Source organism: Ceratina calcarata, unplaced genomic scaffold (assembly GCF_001652005.2).
Source record: "Ceratina calcarata isolate Rehan_Ccalc_2016 unplaced genomic scaffold, ASM165200v1 scaffold197, whole genome shotgun sequence".
Taxonomy (NCBI): domain Eukaryota; kingdom Metazoa; phylum Arthropoda; class Insecta; order Hymenoptera; family Apidae; genus Ceratina; species Ceratina calcarata.
The window spans coordinates 221,098-230,416 of record NW_017141270.1 but is presented as its reverse complement, the minus strand read 5'-3'; the positions used below and the strand labels follow the sequence as shown (position 1 = coordinate 230,416).

Here is a 9,319-nt window from a genome sequence, read left to right as displayed (position 1 = left end):
AAATTAGAAGGAAAAGAACTTTTATTTGAAGCATTTTTCGAAATTTTGAAGAAAAAAATTTTTCGTCAGCGTCAATACTTAATTGGATATTTCCTTCAATACTTTTTAGCACGTAGCTATTTATTATTAGCATTATTCTTCCGACGTCTGATTTCTTTTTAATTATAGGAAATGCGTTTTTCTAAGGTACATAAACTTTTGGGATATATTACATAAATTAATATTTACATAAATTATATTTATATAACTATGGCACTGTATAGCCAATACATCCTTAATAAAACAGAAGCAAAACGCTCGCTGAAACGCGAGTTAGTTAGCAAGTAGTACTAGTCGACGATATGTCAGACAATACGTATAAAAGAGGACTGATTCACTTCGAGGTAAGTACTAATGAATCAACATCCGACGTCTCGATGACTCGATGAATCTGGCAGTAAACGAGAGAGGAAAAAAAGTTGGAAATGTATGCAGTTTTATAGACAGACAAATTAACCAGTTATTACGGCGCGCGGGAGATGGAATCAGAGAGAAAGATACTCCTGTTACTAGAAGGGCATTAATGTTCCCTCGAAGGGGTGTCGTTACTCTCGTAATGGTCGGCATTAATAGTCCGCGGGGAGTGTCACTTTAATGATACCGTGGCACGGACAATTGTAAAAGCTCCGGTGACTCGCAGCTTTAAAGAGTGAAATATCACCCCGCACGCCCTCGATTTGCATCCGGCGTCATTGTTCGTTCATCGTCCATTTAGACGGACAGAAAATAGGGCTCGGGTCTCCTTGGGAACTTCCAAGAAAGAAGAACCGTGTACTTTAATGGCTAAACAATTGAAAGACTGGTCGACTTCCATTGGCAAGATAAATTCTCATGATTCATTATATTCCTTGCGTGACAAAGCAATTCTAATCTATTTTATTCTGAAAATATTCCATGAAAATAATTTGCCTTAGCCTTGTGCTTTTCAGTTAGCAAGAAGTCTGCGACCCAGAATGTCCTGTCACAGACCTTTCACATTCTCGTACATGTATTTAGACCGTTTTTAGGTCACAAGTAACTTGCAACGAAAAATACTCGCGCCTGTATCCATTGTCTCGTTGTACAACTACGACCATAAGATAGGACCGTTACTATAGTAAATGGAAAGCTGGAAAAACTTAACGATTGTCAGCCGTGACGATCTGTCACGAAGAGTAACGTCGAGCTATTTTCCAGTTTATCGCGCCGGGGCATCGGAAACGCATGAAACTTGGCCTGACACTTGCCAGAATATTCCCATCAAACGTCGACCACCATAAAACCTCGCGCCGAACGGAGTTGACCGCCGACAAACATCGTTTGATCTCGGGAACACTGCGAGTGTTCGTTTCACGTGGACGTATAAAAAAACCATGGTGACGAGCAGCCTGTCTAGCGAAACGGTATTCTTATCGGCGAGAAACACTCACGATAAAACGCGTGCCCGTAAAAGGCTTCGGGTGAAACGAGACCGTACTATAAATGAGTCGACAGAACTTAATTTTCAGAGGAAAACGAACAGCAAACCTGTCCTCATACCCTTTACAATTTTTCTATTTCTGCGTGCAGAATTTATTGAGAAAATTTTTACTACAGGAAACAGAAATAAGCATTTTTCATACCTATTGCTTTACAATTGTTGGATTATTTAACTTTAAATAATCAATGTTATCAAAAATGATCCAGAGGACCTGGACCGGATGTCAAACATAAACAATGTTTGATGGTACGCAGAACCGATATCCCTTGTCGTTGGGTGACGGTTTGATTTAGGCTTCGTAATCGGTCGGTTAGTCTCCTGGAGCAATCTGGAGAGTAAAGACGGTCCTTGCTCTTAAGTGAAAAATAATAAAGTACAGAATTAAAGTTAATTCACTGCGTTTATATTTTATTTATCTACCCCATTTCCAATAACAATCTATACCTATCGTATTTCAGATTAAAATATGATTGCATAAACGCTACGTAAGACTGAGCAACGTGTAAGATTCATTATAAATTTACTGCAGGAGAAATACGTATTAATGTGGAATGATGAAGAGACAAGTGAAAGCGGTGTTATAAGCATTTTGAGAGGTTTCAATAGAGCTGAAAATTCGAGGACGGAGTTCGACGACCGTTCGGAAAAAGTGCCGTGGGACGCAGGCAGGCGATTTTGACCGTGCACGATTCTCCGGACCCTTTAGGCTTAGAAGAGATTTCGGTTGACCTACCGTGGATTAACGCGGCCCTGTGTTATAGGGTTCCGGTTGACGCGGGGATAACGGGGCAAGACCAACTTCCGGCTGATGAATTGAGCTCGGATTAAGGCGATGGCTCGAGAGGGAACCGTTCGACGGACGCCGCCGCGCTCGGGGGAAAAATTCCTCGGTGATTGGAAAATGATGAGGGGAAAATTGAAAGTGGGACTCCGGGTGCGGCGTGTAACCTTCCGTGTAATTGCGACGCGCTTAGAAATAATGAATTTCGGTTTTTAGCGGAGCTCGCGAAACAAATTAAATCGGCTGATAAGAAACTGATCCGGGACGAGGGAATTCAATTAAAAGTTGTTTAACTCGCAGCAACATCGCGACAAGCAAGATTAGACAAAGCTTTAATACTTGTAAACTGAGTTCCGGCTCCATTAATGCTACAACTATACGCGATTACGTAGCAACGGTGTGTCTTACCGAGAAACTTGCACCGCTTCGAGGGATGAAATTAATTAACTTATTGTAAATATGAACAAGGCGGAAGATCGTTTCTCAGTCTCTTCTTTGACGTAAAAATAAATGCCTGGGGAGCTCGTAGAAGTCGCGACAGTACGCCGGTACGTCAGACGCGTCCTCGAACTTCGCAAGAATCCCGGAATCCCGGCACGCTTTCGTTGTTACGCGTTGCGTAAAACCGCGCGGATAACAATGCAGTTCGCGTCTCACCGAGGGGCTTCATTGTTGGAAAGACGATCGAGAGAGATTTCGCCGCGACTACAGACGCGCATAGGCCACACGGACGCGCGTCGACGGATGATTGCGTCCTCGGCGAGAATGCAATCTGGAACAGTGCACATTTCTCCCGTTTGCCGTTCCTCTTCGAGATTTAGAGGCTCGTTGCCAAATGTCAGAGCTCGGAAGTACCTCCCACTAATTAAGTTTACTCCAAGAAACGTCCCGCCGCCCCCTTCTTACACACTCCCGATTCAACCTTCGTCGATTCTCTACCCTTTGCCCGCAGCCACCCTCTTCCCTGTCACCTACTTCGCCCAAACGCCCGACTATTTCCCTCCCCTCGCGCTCGGCTTCGTGCTTGTACGACAAGCTCTTTGATGACGAGCAACTTCGCGTTACCGGGATTGAGAGAAGAACCGCGGATAACACGGGACTTTACAACTACACCTGCCGATGAATATTTGATCAAAATCCCTGGTGAACATTCGCTTAGATCAAATTTCACGAATCCTTGATCACATTTTTAAGTCTTCATGTATAAAATACGCTCATTCCTCCGTCAATCTTCAAATTTTGTATATAAATACCTGACATCAAAAAGCGATTTTATGTCAATCATTTCTTTAAGGGGGTGAACAGGGATGAAATGTATTTTTACAAATTCTCTTAGAATATTTAATGATGTAAATTTTAATACTATTCTCCAAAGGGAATGAAGTGACAACGTATTTTTATAAATGTCCTTTTACGTGCAACATCATTCTGATTTATATTAAAAATGATTAGAAATAAATGTTAATAAAATCATTTATGCCATCCGATAACACTGGAATCACAGTAGATTCTTAAATTATATCCAAAACGACTGAAACTACCATCACATTCCTATTCCTACCACAGGAGTACAATTATAATAAAAAGAATCGTGTTTCATTACTCAAAGCAATGAAACACACGGGGTTCACTCTCATCTCGCGCCGGTTGACGCTGCGGTTCACCGACGCGTCCCGCGGCGGAAACTTTTGTGCGCGAAACGCCGGCAGTGGAAACGGGCCGCGGAAAATTTTCCGCGGAAAGCGTCAATACGTCCGGGGGAAAGTTTCACCGATACCTCGCCCGCGGCCGGCCGCAGCCTCCCACTGATTTTTCGGAAATGCCGTGTCTGCGTTTTCGCGCGATCCCTCTGGGAAATTTCAACTAACGCGTCGCAAAGGATCCTACCCATCTTTTTATTCAAAGTGATGTGTGCTAGTGAATACGACACAGAATGAAACTCGAAGCGATTACATGTGACCTCTTACAACCCCGTGCACAAATACTAAAAAATTCTTGAATGAAAAATTATGCAAATTTATAAAATCGACATCAATCTCATTTAAATAATCTAATAAATGTATTTAATGATTAAATCCTGTTATAAAAAATAAAATGAAAGTAACAAAACTGAAGTACCTAACACCAAATCGTACTCAAATATAAGAAACATAAATATCATTGAAAAAGTATAGTGCTAAGCACTAGAAGAAGTATCGGTGGTAGCGTTTCCTTCTCTGTAAGTGAATTAATGTAGGTAGGAATTCAGGTAACGGTATTCAAATTTGCTGCATTTTCTTTCCGACAAAGAACCCATTACCCGATGCAGCTGGGAATGCGGAATCGCACTTTGCGCCGGAAAATATCCGCGGCGAAGTGGTGTCGCAGCGAGCTCATAAATATTGCGGGCGCACGAAGACGCCTGTCTAAACCCATTGGTATTCATACCGCGGTGTCTACGTTTTGCCGAAAGTATGTAATAAAATTCCGCTGCGCGGTGTCCGTGAATGACCGACGTAAGAATGTAACACTATAAATTCCGATTCGTGAGTTACGCAGTACAACGGGTTTTGATAAAACGCACAGCAATTGCGAGCTTTCGACCCCGTTTCAAAATTAGACGACACAGTCGGAAAAATGCAATTTTACTTCAACGCTGCAAGTAACGTTTTCAAGAATACGTCCAATTTCCCATTATTTTAAGATGTTACATAAAATCATAGAAAAAAACGGCAGTGAGTAGAAATCGAGTCATTCGCCTTAATAATGTCGAACGTGATATTGCCCGGGAAAAATTGACTAATATTTTCGGTGGAAGATGGAATAAGAACGACGGGGGAAAAAATGTTGTATCGTATCGTATCGGATCACATATCGGGGACCGATGCGGTATCGGCGCGGTGTGTGACGTTCTACAGCTGTCGCGCCATAATCGTTCCAAGCGTGAAATTACAGCGGAATCGATATTAGAGTTGGTCCGTGGTTTTTGTGCGACCGATGGGAATGCACGAGCAAGGAAACGCCGCTTTGATTCGAATTCAAAACGAATACGCTTTCACAGAACTTCGAGACGTGTTACTAGTATCAAACGATAAATTTCACGGGCGACTGTCACTTATAAAACAGCATTAAATATCGGATTAAAACTGGTATTTTCTTTTTTAAAAATTCTTCGCCACGTTCCTTTTATCTTTGCTTGGAGAAAATCAATTTTTGTTCACAATTAATGATAAGTATCCTGATTTCTGTTCTACCCATTGACGTCAAGGCGGAAGATCGTTTCTCAGTCTCTTCTTTGACGTAAAAATAAATGCCTGGGGAGCTCGTAGAAGTCGCGACAGTACGCCGGTACGTCAGACGCGTCCTCGAACTTCGCAAGAATCCCGGAATCCCGGCACGCTTTCGTTGTTACGCGTTGCGTAAAACCGCGCGGATAACAATGCAGTTCGCGTCTCACCGAGGGGCTTCATTGTTGGAAAGACGATCGAGAGAGATTTCGCCGCGACTACAGACGCGCATAGGCCACACGGACGCGCGTCGACGGATGATTGCGTCCTCGGCGAGAATGCAATCTGGAACAGTGCACATTTCTCCCGTTTGCCGTTCCTCTTCGAGATTTAGAGGCTCGTTGCCAAATGTCAGAGCTCGGAAGTACCTCCCACTAATTAAGTTTACTCCAAGAAACGTCCCGCCGCCCCCTTCTTACACACTCCCGATTCAACCTTCGTCGATTCTCTACCCTTTGCCCGCAGCCACCCTCTTCCCTGTCACCTACTTCGCCCAAACGCCCGACTATTTCCCTCCCCTCGCGCTCGGCTTCGTGCTTGTACGACAAGCTCTTTGATGACGAGCAACTTCGCGTTACCGGGATTGAGAGAAGAACCGCGGATAACACGGGACTTTACAACTACACCTGCCGATGAATATTTGATCAAAATCCCTGGTGAACATTCGCTTAGATCAAATTTCACGAATCCTTGATCACATTTTTAAGTCTTCATGTATAAAATACGCTCATTCCTCCGTCAATCTTCAAATTTTGTATATAAATACCTGACATCAAAAAGCGATTTTATGTCAATCATTTCTTTAAGGGGGTGAACAGGGATGAAATGTATTTTTACAAATTCTCTTAGAATATTTAATGATGTAAATTTTCAATACTATTCTCCAAAGGGAATGAAGTGACAACGTATTTTTATAAATGTCCTTTTACGTGCAACATCATTCTGATTTATATTAAAAATGATTAGAAATAAATGTTAATAAAATCATTTATGCCATCCGATAACACTGGAATCACAGTAGATTCTTAAATTATATCCAAAACGACTGAAACTACCATCACATTCCTATTCCTACCACAGGAGTACAATTATAATAAAAAGAATCGTGTTTCATTACTCAAAGCAATGAAACACACGGGGTTCACTCTCATCTCGCGCCGGTTGACGCTGCGGTTCACCGACGCGTCCCGCGGCGGAAACTTTTGTGCGCGAAACGCCGGCAGTGGAAACGGGCCGCGGAAAATTTTCCGCGGAAAGCGTCAATACGTCCGGGGGAAAGTTTCACCGATACCTCGCCCGCGGCCGGCCGCAGCCTCCCACTGATTTTTCGGAAATGCCGTGTCTGCGTTTTCGCGCGATCCCTCTGGGAAATTTCAACTAACGCGTCGCAAAGGATCCTACCCATCTTTTTATTCAAAGTGATGTGTGCTAGTGAATACGACACAGAATGAAACTCGAAGCGATTACATGTGACCTCTTACAACCCCGTGCACAAATACTAAAAAATTCTTGAATGAAAAATTATGCAAATTTATAAAATCGACATCAATCTCATTTAAATAATCTAATAAATGTATTTAATGATTAAATCCTGTTATAAAAAATAAAATGAAAGTAACAAAACTGAAGTACCTAACACCAAATCGTACTCAAATATAAGAAACATAAATATCATTGAAAAAGTATAGTGCTAAGCACTAGAAGAAGTATCGGTGGTAGCGTTTCCTTCTCTGTAAGTGAATTAATGTAGGTAGGAATTCAGGTAACGGTATTCAAATTTGCTGCATTTTCTTTCCGACAAAGAACCCATTACCCGATGCAGCTGGGAATGCGGAATCGCACTTTGCGCCGGAAAATATCCGCGGCGAAGTGGTGTCGCAGCGAGCTCATAAATATTGCGGGCGCACGAAGACGCCTGTCTAAACCCATTGGTATTCATACCGCGGTGTCTACGTTTTGCCGAAAGTATGTAATAAAATTCCGCTGCGCGGTGTCCGTGAATGACCGACGTAAGAATGTAACACTATAAATTCCGATTCGTGAGTTACGCAGTACAACGGGTTTTGATAAAACGCACAGCAATTGCGAGCTTTCGACCCCGTTTCAAAATTAGACGACACAGTCGGAAAAATGCAATTTTACTTCAACGCTGCAAGTAACGTTTTCAAGAATACGTCCAATTTCCCATTATTTTAAGATGTTACATAAAATCATAGAAAAAAACGGCAGTGAGTAGAAATCGAGTCATTCGCCTTAATAATGTCGAACGTGATATTGCCCGGGAAAAATTGACTAATATTTTCGGTGGAAGATGGAATAAGAACGACGGGGGAAAAAATGTTGTATCGTATCGTATCGGATCACATATCGGGGACCGATGCGGTATCGGCGCGGTGTGTGACGTTCTACAGCTGTCGCGCCATAATCGTTCCAAGCGTGAAATTACAGCGGAATCGATATTAGAGTTGGTCCGTGGTTTTTGTGCGACCGATGGGAATGCACGAGCAAGGAAACGCCGCTTTGATTCGAATTCAAAACGAATACGCTTTCACAGAACTTCGAGACGTGTTACTAGTATCAAACGATAAATTTCACGGGCGACTGTCACTTATAAAACAGCATTAAATATCGGATTAAAACTGGTATTTTCTTTTTTAAAAATTCTTCGCCACGTTCCTTTTATCTTTGCTTGGAGAAAATCAATTTTTGTTCACAATTAATGATAAGTATCCTGATTTCTGTTCTACCCATTGACGTATTTTCCTGTAATTTTATATGATTTTTTAAATTATTTTAAAATTGTAGAAAAATAACTTATTTACTTTACTTTCTAATGGAGTTTCATGAAACCTTATACTTATTTCAAGCTAACGAAAATCATGATTATAATAATTGATATGAATTGAAATTCAAATTAAATCGACGATTAGGAATCAATGTCGAGTATCCTGATTGAAACCTGGAGATATCGACGAAATGAGATACAATAGGAAATTAACCATATAGAAGATATTCAAGAAATAGCAAATAAAACAAAAAGATTCCAAGTCAATCGAACATTGGAAAGTTTTCAGAATCGATTCACAAGATTTCACGACACAAACGGACAAGTGAAGTTAAATAAAAACTTGTAAAATACGGTTTCAAATTGGACTTTATAGCTACGCTTTAAATATGAAACAAGAGATTCAGAATGATTTTCATATCAATACTTAACCTCAATCAGTAGAAACATCCTTTGCACAACCACTTGCTGTTAATATATTTTTCCCATACCCAAGACATTAATGTTAAGTACAAATGAGGTTATGAAATCGCGGATTCAAGTACATTGCATGCAGATACACTTTCCTAATTGATAACCTTGTTAATAACAATCTATCGAAGATGTATTTAAGTACTTACAGTATGCAAATTGTAATTCGAAGTCTTTTGAATCTTGAATCACACACGATACGATGTAAAATAGAAGAAACACTACACTTAACACCTGCACGTACTGAACTGACCTTCTTATTACGCAGCGAAGGATAATACGCAAATAGGTAAGTTACGTAATCACGTATCCGTGGACAGGTTCAGACTTTAGACTCAAATCACGAGCGCCCTCCCACCACTGCTCACCGGCACGCGTCTGCGGCCTGCGCTTATTTTCGATTAAGCGTCATTTCCGGTTCGCATATGTACTTAAATATGTATGAATGTAATGCACATTATTACATATAACATATGCCTTTTACCATGTCTATATAAACATAATGATTCCTATTATAT

The 9,319-nt window shown here is 41.3% G+C and overlaps 1 long non-coding RNA gene across 2 annotated transcripts in view; it reads right to left on the bottom strand.

The window, feature by feature from the left end:
- Nucleotides 1-9,085, bottom strand: part of LOC113463932 (uncharacterized) — a 92,520-nt gene extending 83,435 nt beyond the window's left edge. For both annotated transcript variants that reach the window (XR_003388765.1, XR_003388766.1), the window contains exon 1: nucleotides 8,951-9,085. This is a non-coding gene — a long non-coding RNA (uncharacterized LOC113463932). The remainder of the gene's footprint in view (nucleotides 1-8,950) is intronic.
- Nucleotides 9,086-9,319: the final 234 nt, after the last annotated feature.